Here is a 15,205-nt window from a genome sequence, read left to right on the forward strand (position 1 = left end):
TTCCTGACCATTATGAATCCCACCATACCTTCTCCGCTATGCAATCTGGTTTCAGAGCTGGTCATGGGTGCACCTCAGCCACGCTCAAGGTCCTAAACGATATCTTAACCGCCATCGATAAGAAACAATACTGTGCAGCCGTATTCATTGACCAGGCCAAGGTTTTCGACTCTTGTCAATCACCACATCCTCATCGGCAGACTCGACAGCCTTGGTTTCTCAAATGATTGCTTCGCCTGGTTCTCCAACTACTTCTCTGATAGAGTTCAGTGTGTCAAATAGGAGGGTCTGTTGTCCGGGTCTCTGGCAGTCTCTATGGGGGTGCCACAGGGTTCAATTCTTGGACCGACTCTCTTCTCTGTATACATCAATGATGTCGCTCTTGCTGCTGGTGAGTCTCTGATCCACCTCTACACAAACGACACCATTCTGTATACTTCTGGCCCTTCTTTGGGCACTGTGTTAACAACCCTCCAGGCGAGCTTCAATGCCATACAACTCTCCTTCCGTGGCCTCCAATTGCTCTTAAATACAAGTAAAACTAAATGCATGCTCTTCAACCGATCGCTGCCTGCACCTGCCCGCCTGTCCAAAATCACTACTCTGGACGGCTCTGACTTAGAATACGTGGACAACTACATATACCTAGGTCTGGTTAGACTGTAAACTCTCCTTCCAGACTCACATCAAACATCTCCAATCCAAAGTTAAATCTAGAATTGGCTTCATATTTCGCAACAAAGCATCCTTCACTCATGCTGCCAAACATACCCTTGTAAAACTGACCATCCTACCAATCCTCGACTTCGGAGATGTCATTTACAAAATAGCCCCCAATACCCTACTCAAATTGGATGCAGTATATCACAGTGCCATCCATTTTGTTACCAGAGCCCCATATACTACCCACCACTGTGTCCTGTACGCTCTCGTTGGCTGGCCCTCGCTTCATACTCGTCGCCAAACCCACTGGATCCAGGTCATCTACGAGACCCTGCTAGGTAAAGTCCCACCTTATCTCAGCTCGCTGGTCACCATAGCAGCACCCACCTGAAGCATGCGCTCCAGCAGCTATATCTCTCTGGTCACCCCTAAAACCAATTCTTCCTTTGGCCGCCTCTCCTTCCAGTTCTCTGCTGCCAATGACTGGAACGAACTACAAAAATCTCTGAAACTGAAACTGGAAACACATCTCCCTCACTAGCTTTAAGCACCAGCTGTCAGAGCAGCTCACAGATTACTGCACTTGTACATAGCCCATCTATAATTTAGCCCAAACAACTACGTCTTTCCCTACTATATTTATTTATTTTGCTCCTTTGCACCCCATTATTTCTATCTCTACTTTGCACATTCTTCCACTGCAAATCAACCATTCCAGTGTTTTACTTGCTATATTGTATTTTCTTCGCCACCATGGCCTTTTTTGCCTTTACCTCCCTTATCTCACCTCACTTGCTCACATTGTATATTGACTTATTGTCTTACCGTAATATTGACTGTATGTTTGTTTTACTCTATGTGTAACTCTGTGTTGTTGTATGTGTCAAACTGCTTTTCTTTATCTTGGCCAGGTCGCAATTGTAAATGAGAACTTGTTCTCAACTTGCTACCTAGTTAATTAAATAAAGGTGAAATAAAAAAATTAAAAAAATTCTACAATGTAAAAAATAGTTAAAATAAAGAAAACCCTGAAATGAGTAGGTGTCCAAACTTTTGACACGTACTGTAAGTATTCAGACTCTTTGTTATGAGACTCAAAATTGAGCTCAGGTGCATCCGGTTTGATCATCCTTGAGATATTTCTACAAATTGATTGGACATGATTTGGAAAGGCACACACCTGTCTATACAAAGTTCCACAGTTGAAAGTGCATGTCAGAGGAAAAACCAAGCCGTGATTTCGAAGGAATTGTCCAGATGAATGCCACTCCTCGGTAAAAGGCACATGACAGCCCGCTTGGAGTTTGCCAAAAGGCACCTAAAGGACTCTCAGAACATGAGAAACAAGATTCTCTGGTATGATGAAACCAAGATTGAACTATTTGGCCTGAATGCCTTCTTTGGAGGAAACCTGGAACCATCCCTATAGTGAAGCATGGCGGTGGCAGCATCATGCTGTGGGGATGTTTTTCAGAGGCAGGGACTGGGAGACGAGTCAGGATTGAGAGAAAGATGAATGGAGAATGGTACAGAGATCCTAGATGAAAACCTGCCACAGAGCACCCAGGACCTCAGACTGGGGCAAGGTTTTACATTCCAACAGGACAACAACCCTAAGCACACAGCCAAGACAACGCAGGAGTGACTTCGGGACAAGTCTCTGAATGTCCTTGAGTGGACCAGACAAAGCCCAGACTTTAACCCGATCGAACATCTCTAGAGAGACCTGAAAATAACTGTGCAGTGACACTCCCTATCCTGCCTGACAGAACTTGAGAGGATTTGAGGATCTGCACAGAAAAATGGGAGAAACTCCCCAAAAAGCGTTAAACCAAAGAAGACTCGAGGCCATAATCGCTGACAAATGTGTTTCAACAAAGTACTGAGTAAAGGGTCTGAATATTTATGTAAATGTTATTTCCATTTGCAAAAAAATGATAAAAAACTGTTTTTGCTTTGCCATTATGGGGTATTGTGTCTAGATTGATGAGGGAAAAAAACTATTTAATACATTTTAGAATAAGGCTGTAACGAAACAAAATGTGGAAAAAGTCAAGGGGTCTGAATACTTTCCGAACGCACTGTATGTGATGCAGCTAACTTGCCAGATATGGTCCCTACAATTTTGCGCCCTATGGATAATATCAAAGTGCAAAAATGCAGTGCAGAAATAGGTTAAATTACCAGAGATTCTCACATGGCCCATTATATTAGGCTATCTGTATTACTGGGGTATATCAGCCAATATGATAGATGTAGTTTGAAGAGAGGAGAGTTGGAGACGTTTTTCTCTTGAGCTATTTCTGTAGCCTACCTTTTAGAAGTGGGATGATTTTCAGACAGAGAAATATAGGTGATCAATACTTATTTCTAGGCAATGTAGTAAACTATAGCCTAATCATATTTAGGAAGTACATTTCCTTGGAAAGAATACTGCCCCGTGCTTTTCCGCCCATGCATAGGCTATAGCCCACTTTATTTAATTGAGAACACACCACACCGGATCTCGCAGGAATGGCTACTGAACTTGAAGCAGCCAGAATGATGACAGCAACACTTGCTACGTTTTGCATTTAGGATGTAGCCTACCTTTTAGGAGGAAGATTTGCAGGCAGAGACAAATAAATGGGTAATCAATACAGGGCTTGAACACTATTACAGACTACAAAGGGAAGCACAGCTGAGAGCTGCCCAGTGACACGAGTCTACCAGACAAGTTAATTACTTCTATGCTTGCTTCGAGACAAGCAACACTGAAGCATGCATGAGAGCATCAGCTGTTCTGGACGATTGTGTGGTCATGCTCTCCGTATCCGATGTGAGTAAGACCTTTAAACAGGTCAACATTCACAATGCCACGGGCCCAGACGGATTACCTGGATGTGTAGTCCGAGCATGCGCTGACCAACTGGCAAGTGTCTTCACTGACATTTTCAACTTCTCCCTGTCGGAGTCTGTAATACCAACATGTTTCAAGCAGACCACCATAGGCCCTGTGCCCAATAACACTAAGGTAACCTGCATAAATTACTACCGACCCGTAGCACTCACTTCTGTAGCCATGAAGGCTGGTCATGGCTCACATCAACACCATTATCCCAGAAATTCTAGACCCACTCCAATTTGCATACTGCCTCAACAGATCTACAGATGATGTAATCTCTATTGCACTCCACACTGTCCTTACCCATCTGGACAAAAGGAACTATATGAGAATGCTATTCATCGACAACAGCTCAGCGTTCAACAAAAGCTCATCACTAAGCTAAGGACCCTGAGACTAAACACCTCCCTCTGCAACTGGATCCTGGACTTCCTGGACAGCCGCCCATGGTGAGGATAGGTAACAACACATCTGCCACGCTGTTCCTCAACCCTCAAGGGTGCATGCTCAGTTCCCTCCTGTACTCCCTGTTCACCAATGACTGCATGGCCAGGCACGACTCCAACACCATCCTTAAGTTTGCCAACAACACAACATCGGTAGGCCTGATCACCGATAACGATGATTTTTTTTTTCATTTGACCTTTATTTAACCAGGCAAGTCAGTTAGGAACACATTCTTATTTTCAATGACAGCATAGGAACAGTGGGTTAACTGCCTGTTCAGGGGCAGAACGACAGATTTGTACCTTGTCAGCTCGGGGGTTTGAACTCACAACCTTCCGGTTACTTGTCCAACGCTCTAACCACTAGGCTACCCTGCCGCTACAGCCTATAGGGAGGTTGTCAGAGACCTGGCCATGTGGTGCCAAGATAACAAGCTCTCCCTCAAAGTGATCAAGACAAAGGAGCTGATTGTGGACTACAGGAAAAGGAGGACCGAGCGCGCCCTCATTCTTATCGACGGGGCTGTAGTGGAGCAGGTGGAGAGCTGCAAGTTCCTTGGTGTCCACATCACCAACAAACTATCAAAGGTGTCCATGTATGCTGATGACTCAAGTTTTATATTAAGCCTGCAAGCTAGACCCTGCAATGTCTCATTAAAGATCTAGATACCTTTTATGGAATCTCTGGACTAAATCCTAATTATGATAAGTGTACAATATTAAGTGTTGAATCTTTAAAAAAATACAACTTTTACATTACCCTGCAGTTTACCTATAACATGGACTGACGGTAAAGTAGACATACTTGGTATTCATATCACAAAAGATACAAATAAACTCTCCACAATGAATTTCAATAGAAAAAAACTCCTTAATCATATCTCAGTTTAATCACTAATTTATGGCGCTGCCTACTCCTGATGATTCATTTTTCAAATCATATGAGCAGAAGTATTTTGCTTTATCTGGGAAGCTAAACCAAACAAAATAAAGGGTGCCCATCTATATAATGAATAGGGTGGGTTGAGATGATTAAATAAAAAGTCACTAAACCTCTCTCTAAAGGTGTCACTTATTCAAAAGATTTACTTGAACCCTATATGGTTTTCAAGTAGATTACTAAGAAAAGATCATCCATTGCTTAAAAATGGCCTTTTTGCCTTTGTGCATTGCCATGTTTCATTTTTGATTCATTGAAAATGACCCTTTTTTCAAAGTATCTCTCTTTTTCAAACAAGCATTTAGCAGCTGCCTACAATTTCAATTTCACCCCCTGAAAAAAATAGAACAAATATTACAACAAATATTATGGCTATAACTCAAATGTGCTGGTTGATAAAAGACCTGTATTTATGGGAAAGATGTTTGAAAAGGGTACTTAAAAAATGATATTATCAATTGGAATGGTAGGGTTATGTCTTTCATGGAGTTATCAGAATTGTACGAGAAGGTCTGCTCAATCCAAGATTACAGCATTACCCCAAAAATGGAGGAGGCAGGTGGCAGCGGGAGGAGGTAGGGAACTGGTTTGTCTGCCCAATATAAAGGATCAAAACTGGCGGAGGAAAAAATGGCATAAATAGGAAAGTATACCAGTGTCATTTGAGGATCAGGATGTTGAAAGCTGTGCGATACAGATTGCAAAATATTTGGGAAGAGATTTTTGATGTACCGATCCCACGGTTGATATATATATATAAAACAACACGGGATTAAAGACTGTGCTTTTCGGCTAAAATTATTAGATAGAATTCTTGCCACCAACAAATATATATATATTTGGGGCGTACAATCATCGAAGCTCTGCAGATTGTGTTGCGAGGATACAGAATCAATAGACCATTTATTTTGGTATTGCCCTCAGGTAGCCTGTTTCTGATCTCGGGTTCAGGAATGACTGAAAATGCATAACATTGATTTAAAATTTACCCTAGAAATAGTATTACTATTACTAATATACTAATACTCTTAGTAAAAGTATTTATCTTCAACTCGCAATCTGTGGATTCTATTCGATTAGATAGATTGAAATTGTATGTTAAACATCACAGCATAGTTGAAAGATATATGGTGCGTAGATATTCTAACTTCCGCGACGCATATAAGGCCCTGCCCCGCCCTCCTTTCGGAAAAGCTGACCACGACTCCATTTTGTTGATCCCTGCCTACAGACAGAAACTAAAACAAGAAGCTCCCACGCTGAGGTCTGTCCAACGCTGGTCCAACCAAGCTGATTCCACACTCCAAGACTGCTTTCATCACGTGGACTGGGATATGTTTCGTATTGCGTCAGACAAAAACATTGACGAATACGCTGATTCGGTGTGCGAGTTCATTAGAACGTGCGTTGAATATGTTGTTCCCATAGCAACGATTAAAACATTCCCAAACCAGAAACCGTGGATTGATGGAAGCATTCGCGTGAAACTGAAAGTGCGAACCACTGCTTTTAATCAGGGCAAGGTAACTGGAAACATGAAAAACCAGCCCAGTCACGGACCAGGATGTCTTGCTCCCAGGCAGACCCTGAGTCTCGACCCCGCCCTGTGCAACTGGGTACTGGACTTCCTGACGGGCCGCCCCCAGGTAGTGAGGGTAGGCAACAACATCTCCACCCCGCTGATCCTCAACACTGGGGCCCCACAAGGGTGTGTTCTGAGCCCTCTCCTGTACTCCCTGTTCACCCACGACTGCGTGGCCATGCACGCCTCCAACTCAATCGTCAAGTTTGCGGACGACACAACAGTGGTAGGCTTGATTACCAACAACGACGAGACGGCCTACAGGGAGGAGGTGAGGGCCCTCGGAGTGTGGTGTCAGGAAAATAACCTCACACTCAACGTCAACAAAACTAAGGAGATGATTGTGGACTTCAGGAAACAGCAGAGGGAACACCCCCCTATCCACATCGATGGAACAGTAGTGTAGAGGGTAGTAAGGACACCTACACCACCCGATGTTACAGAAAGGCCATAAAGATCATCAAGGACAACAACCACCCGAGCCACTGCCTGTTCACCCCGCTATCATCCAGAAGGCAAGGTCAGTACAGGTGCATCAAAGCTGGGACGGAGAGACTGAAAAAAAGCTTCTATCTCAAGGCCATCAGACTGTTAAACAGCAACCACTAACATAGAGTGGCTGCTGCCAACACACTGACTCAACTCCAGCCACTTTAATAATGGGAATTGATGGGAAATGATGTAAAATATATCACTAGCCACTTTAAACAATGCTACCGAAAATAATGTTTACATACCCTACATTATTCATCTCAAATGTATACGTATATACTGTACTCTATATGATCCACTGCATCCTTATGTAATACATGTATCACTAGCCACTTTAACTATGCCACTTTGTTTACATACTCATCTCATATGTATATACTGTACTCGATACCATCTACTGTATCTTGCCTATGCTGCTCTGTACCATCACTCATTCATATATCTTTATGTACATATTCTTTATCCCCTTACACTTGTGTATAAGACAGTAGTTTTGGAATTGTTAGTTAGATTTCTTGTTGGTTATTACTGCATTGTCGGAACTAGAAGCACAAGCATTTCGCTACACTCGCATTAACATCTGCTAACCATGTGTATGTGACAAATAAAAATTGATTTGATTTGATTTGTTGGGATGTGGAATTGGAGACGAGTGGGAGTGGAGTTGCTGGGCGGGGGATAGAATGACGGTCAAAGATAAAAGTAGAAAAATAAAACCAAAATAAAACTTAACAATCTTGGAGGTGTCACGACTTCCGCCGAGGTTGGCTCTCCTGCCTGTTCAGGCGGTGCTCGGCGGTCGTCGTCACCGTCCTACTAGCCACTACCGATCCCTTTTAGTGTATCTGTTGGTTTTGTCTGATTGGTTTCACCTGTCTGTTGTTTAGTTAATTAGTGTCTGTATATGTAGTAGGTTGTCCCGCCCTTGTTTTGTGCGGGATTGTTTATTTTGTTATTCATGTCAGTCGGTGTATCTTGTGTTCATATTCTCCGGTTCGTCTTTATCCTGTGTTGGATTGTTCACCCTGTGTGTGTTGGGTTGACCGTGTTTCTTGTTCACCGGAGAATAAACTGTCATATCGCTATCTGCTCTATGCGCCTGATTCCACCCACCTTGATTAGACGTGACAGGAGGGCTGGTGGCCTGGCAGTTGGGAGCTGGTGGCTGATGGATTGCTTGTTTGGTTCCCCGTTTTTGACCTTGTGGGAGATCTGTCAACGTGCCCTTGAGAAGGGTGTTGACCCTGGTTGCTTCTGTGTGTCGCTCTGGATGGGAGTCCGTTAGATGACTAATGTGATGTAGTTGTTGCTTCACTGCAAGTATATTGCATGTTTTAAATATTCAATAAAAAATCAACTATAAAATATGTAAAACTATCATGGTCCAAACACACCTAGACAGTTGTGTAGAGGACATGACAAAGCCTATTCCCCCTCAGGAGACTGAAAATATTTGGAATGGGTCCTCAGAACCTCAAAATGTTATACAGCTGCACCATCGAGAGCATTCTGACTGGTTGCATCACTGCTTGCTATGGCAACTGCTCGACCTCAGACCACAAGGCACTAAAGAGGGTAGTGCGTACGTCCCAGTACATCACTGGGGCTAAACTTCCAGCCATCCACGACCTGCATTGCCCCCCTCTTTTACGCTGCTGCTACTCTCTGGTTATTATCAATGCATCGTCACTTTAACACCTACATGTACATATTACCTCAATTACCTTGACTAACCTGTGCCCCCGCACATAGACTCCGTACTGGTACCCCTGAATATAGCCTCCCTACTGTTATTTTACTGCTGCTCTTTAACGATTTGCTATTTTTATATTTACTTTTTACTTGTCTATTTTTTTACTTAACTTATTTTTCTTAAATCTGCATTGTTGGTTAATGGCTTGTAAGTAAGTGTTTCACTGTAATAATACCTGTTGTATTCGGTGCATTTGACAAATACAATTTGATTTGATTTGTATGCCTAGTTATTTTCCCCAGATTCTACTCTCTTCTACTCTCCCCTCTGTAGGACAGGGACCCTCTAAAATCAGTATGTCTACTGAGAAGGGCTCAAGTTATTTTAACTGCCAGTTACTTGGCATTTTAAATGATTTTCTCCCTGTATGAATAAATTAATACATTTGGTTTGACCTTTTAAGCTGTTCAGTGTGCTTATGTACTGATCATCAAGCTAGCAATGCAGCATGAATATAGCAAAGCACAACTAAGACATGCCATTAGTAAGTGCTTAAGGGGTGTCTGTCCAAATTATTCTGACAATTTAGTGAATGGGAGTGTATATAAAGGACCACATTATTTTCTACATCTTCAGTGAATTAAAGGAATACTTACGGATTTTTGCAACAAAACCCTTTAGCTACTTCCCCAGAGTAAGATTAACTCACTGATACCATTTTTATGTCTCTGCATGCAGTTTGAAGGAAGTTGCTTACTAGCGTTAGTGCAATGACTCAATGTCTATAGTAAATGCTAGCATGCTAGTAGATACCATAGACTTCCAGAAATGGCTAGTTAGCATTGGCTTGCAAAACTACCTGCAACTTCCTTCTGCAGAGACAGAAAAATTGTATCCATGAGTTCATCTGACTCTGGGGAGGTAGATAAAGGGCTTTATTGCCAAAATCCCTAAGTATCCCTTTAAGGTTTCATACACAATATGACAAATGACAAATCCTGGGATCAGATTTGACATTTGGTCCTTTCATTTTTATTTATTATCATTCGCTACAATGACAAAGTTTGACGGTCAGGGAATCCAGGCTAATCAGCAAAAGATGGCTGCTTAGATGCCTCATCATATCTCTCTTCAACTTGTTAAAGTTACAGGTGCAGATGTTCACTAGAGGATGATTGGAAGAGACACGTGTCACCCTCATCTAAATGGTCACCAATGAAAGCATCATATAAAACTTCCATTGATCCTCAGAACTTTTCATACCCTATTTCCACCTGTCAGAGGGATCTCCTTCACACTCACTGCAAAGAGATTGAGTAGCTCATGGATCAGCTGTCTCCTACAGAAGTTCCTCTCTCATAGACTGTCATATCACAGCAGAAACGGTGTCTGTGTCGATCGCTCAATCCTTTTCTAGCTTTAATCCCAAAATGCACATCCTCAGCCTTAAAAGTACATTATAGAAGATGAGTTTACAGCAAATTGCAGTCATAAAGATTTTCTGGTGACATGATCGGTTGAAACTGATACTTGGAAGGGCTGATTTGGAAGGGCTGGTGTGAAAGGAGCATGGTTTGTAAATTATTGTAACTAAGAGGTATCTGCACATGCAAATGACCACATCACACCCACCGACAACATATTTTAATTCTGTTTCAGTGAACAAGCAATCCAAACTCGAGTCAAAGTCTTAAAAAGTTGTTAAAGTTGAAGAAGAAGACTAAGAAGAACAAGAATAAGATCAAGAACAAGACCTCTATGCGCTAATATTTTATTCAAAAAAGAAAAACATGTAGCTTAGCTAAGGTATGATTCTAATTGGAGAAGAAAGCTTCTAACCGTGTAATGGATGTATGTAAAGGAATTGGCGGAGTCAAGGTCTTTACAAAGAGCTCATCAGAGCACCGGATCAAGTGGAAACCCAGAGGTCTGAGTGTCCTGTCTTCATGGCAGACATGGCAATAATCTTACCAGGTCACTTAACAAATCAGGCAGTTTTAGAGAGAAATATAAAATGGTCACACTTTACACAAAGGGGTGGTTTCCCGGACACAGATCAAGCCTAATCCTCAACTCAAACTCACAATTATTGGAGAATCTATTGACGCTTTTTAGTGCATGCTTAATCTGCATCCGGGTAACCACCTCCTTGTGTGCAAAAAAACATGTAAATACAGTGTAGTTACACAGGTAGGTACAGTGTACAAATTACTATTACTATTACCAATTCAAATGTATATAGCAATACATAGTTTGCCACAAAAATCATTAGTAAGATGAAAAGCTGATGGCCTTCAATGCCAGACCTTTCTAGCTACAGTATCAACAGAGGCCTATGCCTACAAAGTTTAACTAAGGAAGTGTCCCTGATATTGAAGAAAAACAAGGTTCAATATGAATCAGCATCTGCAAGGCCCCATATTACTTATTAATGTGCCCAGGGAGATTCTATCCAGAATGGTTAGCAAACAGAATGGTGATGTAAACAGTTAATTCCATCCCCATTCAGATGTGTTTCATTGCAAGGGCTACTCTCTTTCAATAGTGATAACATGTTCTATGTGTAAGTTTATACAATGTGGATGAAGAGTTACTTGTCTAACAGAACACAGAAGGTGTTCTTTAATGGAAGCCTCTCAAATATAATCCAGTTAGAATCAGGAGTTCCCCAGGGTAGCTGCTTAGGCCCCTTGCTTTTTTTTTTTTTTTACTAACGACATGCCACTAACTTTGAGTAAAGCCAGTGTCTATGTATGTGGATGACTCAACACTATACATGTCAGCAACTACACCGACTGAAATGACTGCAACACTCAACAAAGAGATGCAGTTAGTTTCAGAGTGGGTGGCAAGGAATAATTTAGCCCTAAATATTTCTAAAACTAAAAGCATTGTGTTTGGAACAAAACACTCACTAAACCCCAAACCTCAACTAAATCTTGTGATAAATAATGTGGAAATTGAGCAAGTTGAGACGACTAAACTGCTTGGAGTAACACTAGATTGTAAACTGTCATGGTCAAAACATATTGATGCAGTAGTAGCTAAGATGGGGAGAGGTCTGTCTATAATAAAGCGGTGCTCTGCCCTCTTAACAACACTATCAACAAGGCAGGTCCTACAGGCCCTAGTTTTGTCGCACCTTGACTACTGTTCAGTCGTGTGGTCAGGTGCCACAAAAAAGGACAGGAAAATTGCAATTGGCTCAGAACAGAACAGCACGGCTGGCCCTTGGATGTACACAGAGAGCTAATATTAATAATATGCATGTCAATCTCTCCTGGCTGAAAGTAAAGGAGAGATTGACTTCATCGCTACTTTTATTTATGAGAGGTATTGACAGGTTGAATGCACCAAGCTGTCTTTCTAAACTACTGGCACACCCAACTACTGGTACACCCAGCTCGGACACCCATGCATACCCCCAAAGACATGCCACAAGAGTTCTCGTCATGGTCCCCAAGTCCAGAACAGACTATGGGAGGCACACAGTACTACATAGAACCATGTCTACATGGAACTCTATTCTACATCAAGTAACTCATATAGGCAGTAAAATTAGATTTAATAAACAGATTCTAAAAAACGTTTGAAACAGCAGGGACTGTGAAGCAACACAAACATTGGCACACACACACACACACACACACACACACACACACACACACACACAAATTTAGTACTGTAGATATGTGGCAGTGGTGGAGTAGGGGCCTGAGGGCACACAGTGTGTTGTGAAATCGGTGAATGTATTGTAATGTTTTTAAAATTGTATAAACTGCCTCAATTTTGCTGGACCCCAGGAAGAGTATCTGCTGCTTTTGCAGCAGCTAACGGGGACCCATAATAAATACAAATATTGACTCCAGACTCAACTGAGAGGCCTTATTATATCTGCTGATGACATTGAATGGAAGTATTTACTTATTGCCTAGTGTCGCTTTGGGCTTTGTGATAACTTGAATGTCAAATGGACTCAAGTTATCTATCAATCGCTTCCAGGTGTAGGGTGTTAAATTAGTCCTGTTCCCCCTCCGGTAATAGGGACAGAAGCGCAAGCCAGGGTGGCCCACTATCTACTCTCCTATTTGCATATTTATCTCAAGCCCCTTACTGATTAAATAAGGTACTGCCGATAATAAGGGAATTTGAAATAGTAGCCACAATCCAGTTATCTATGCACATGACATTTCATTAATTATCACAGGACTGGAAGGATATATCTCTGTTCTGTACTGTAATTGATAAAAAATGGCTTTCAGCAATTTCCCCAGACTTAAGACACATCCTAATAAGACTGAGGAACTTCTGTTCTTATATGGTTATTTTAGACATACATTTGTTTAAGCCTTTAGAAAGTCAATGCCAATGGTTTGACACAGTGAGATTAAAACGCATCTGAAATCTAAGCAAACTACTTCCATCTAGCCTCAATGGCATTGCAGAGTGTAGTAAAAGCATGTCCATGTCCAATGACATACATTGTCTGATAGGATATGACAAAACTAGGATACCTCTCTGACCTACACAGTAGGAATGCACAACAGGTGAAACCTCTGTGTCTAGGGGAAAAAAAAGACACCCAAAGATGTCAAGATATTTTTCATGATACATCTGGTGTAGGATATGGCCAAGAATCGAAATGTCAAAGCTACAGCCGCCAAAGTAGTTCTCAGACTCCACTATCTACTACTGATGACCCCTCTGTATCAAGCTACAAAGACACTCACAACTGGAGAGATAGATCTGGCACAGGAAAAATCCAAGACTTATAATGTCAACGCTACAGCGACCAACTGATAGTGGAGCGCTGGCCCTACATAATGTACTTTCAAAGTGTTCACAGTGCCCATTTACAGTGCTTCTGACTGCCAGCAGAAATCTCAGATGTTCTGCCCAAATACAACTTCAATGAACTGTGTAAAACATTTTCAATTGTAACTCTCCCAAATAACCAATGTTTATTTTCTGATTACAGTACAATTTGACTCACTCCTACATTGGTCAGACTACCGGAAGCACTATTTAACAAGCCTTTATTTGGCATAGTAATTGGTGTGATTGTATGCCTTGAAAGTATTTTTAAAGACGTGATCAAGGATTTATACTGAACAAAAATATAAATGCAACATGTAAAGTGTTGGTCCCACATTTCATGAGCTGAAATAAACGATCCCAGAAATGTTCCATGCGCACAAAATGCTTATTTCTCTCAAATGTTGTGCATACATTTGTTTACATCCCTGTAAGTGAGCATTTTTTCTTTGCCAAGACAATCCATTCAACTGACAAGTGTGGCATATCAAGAAGCTGATTAAACAGCATGATCATTAGACAGGTGTACCTTTTTCTGGGGACAATAAAATGCCACTCTAAAATGTCTCAAGTTTTGAGGGAGCGTGCAATTGACTTTTGGCATGCTGACTGCAGGAATGTCCACCAGAGCTGTTGCCAAATAATTTCATGTTAATTTCTCTACCATAAGCCGACTCCAACGTAGCTTTGAGAATTTAGCAGTACGTCCAACCGGCCTCACAACTGCAGCCCACTTGTAACTACTCCGTGTTACGTTTTTTCTTCTTTTCTTCCTCCTCTGACGAAGAGGTGTAGCAAGGATCGGACCAAAATGCAGCGTGGTGGTTATTCATGTTCTTTAATAAAAGGAACTCGACATGAAATAACTAACAAAACAATAAATGTGTGAAAACCTAAACAGTCCTATCTGGTGAAAAGGACACATCAGAGACAACGATAAACACCTGCCTCTGATTGAGAACCACTTCAGACAGCCATAGACTTATCTAGAACACCCCACTAAGCTACAATCCCAATACAAACACACACCACATACAAAAACCCATGCCACAACCCTGGCCTGACCAAATAAACGAAGACAAACACAACATACTTCGACCAGGGCGTGACACTCCAGCCCAGGAACTCCCCATCCGGCATCTTCATCTGTGGGATCGTCTGAGAACAGCCACCTGGACAGCTGATGAAACTGAGGAGTATTTCTGTCTGTGATAAAGACCTTTTGTGGGGAAAAACCCCTTCTGACTGGTTAAGCCTGGCTCCCCAGTGGGTGGGCCTATGCCCTCCCAGGCCCACCAATGGCTGCCTGCCCATTCATGTGGAATCCATAGATTAGGGCCTAGTGAATTTGTTTCAACTGACTGATTTCCTTACATGAACTGTAACTCTGTAAAATCATTGAAATTGTTGCATGGTGCATTTCTATTTTTGCTCTTTTCTAAATTACCAGCTAATTATATATTTTTTTACTTAGAACTGTGGCACACGAAGGACTGTATCCTTACATCTCCATGGTGACCACAGACAAGAATCTTGTATCTTCCCTCCTCTCATCTCCAAGCTGGCTCTCTCACCATAATGAACTTGGTGCTTGAGGTTTGAAGACCATCTAATTGGTCATTATGTAGTCCAATCATTGCCTCATTTACAGGTAATTTAGACCAATCTGTTGTACAACATTACAGCCATG

General features: G+C 41.8%; 1 protein-coding gene across 1 annotated transcript in view; it reads right to left on the reverse strand.

Annotated features, from left to right (window-relative positions):
- The window catches only part of LOC135546763 (leucine zipper protein 2-like), a 195,853-nt gene that overhangs the window by 54,116 nt on the left and 126,532 nt on the right, over nucleotides 1-15,205 (reverse strand). The window lies entirely within an intron of this gene.

The sequence above is a fragment of the Oncorhynchus masou genome, chromosome 1 (genome assembly GCF_036934945.1).
Source record: "Oncorhynchus masou masou isolate Uvic2021 chromosome 1, UVic_Omas_1.1, whole genome shotgun sequence".
NCBI lineage: Eukaryota > Metazoa > Chordata > Actinopteri > Salmoniformes > Salmonidae > Oncorhynchus > Oncorhynchus masou.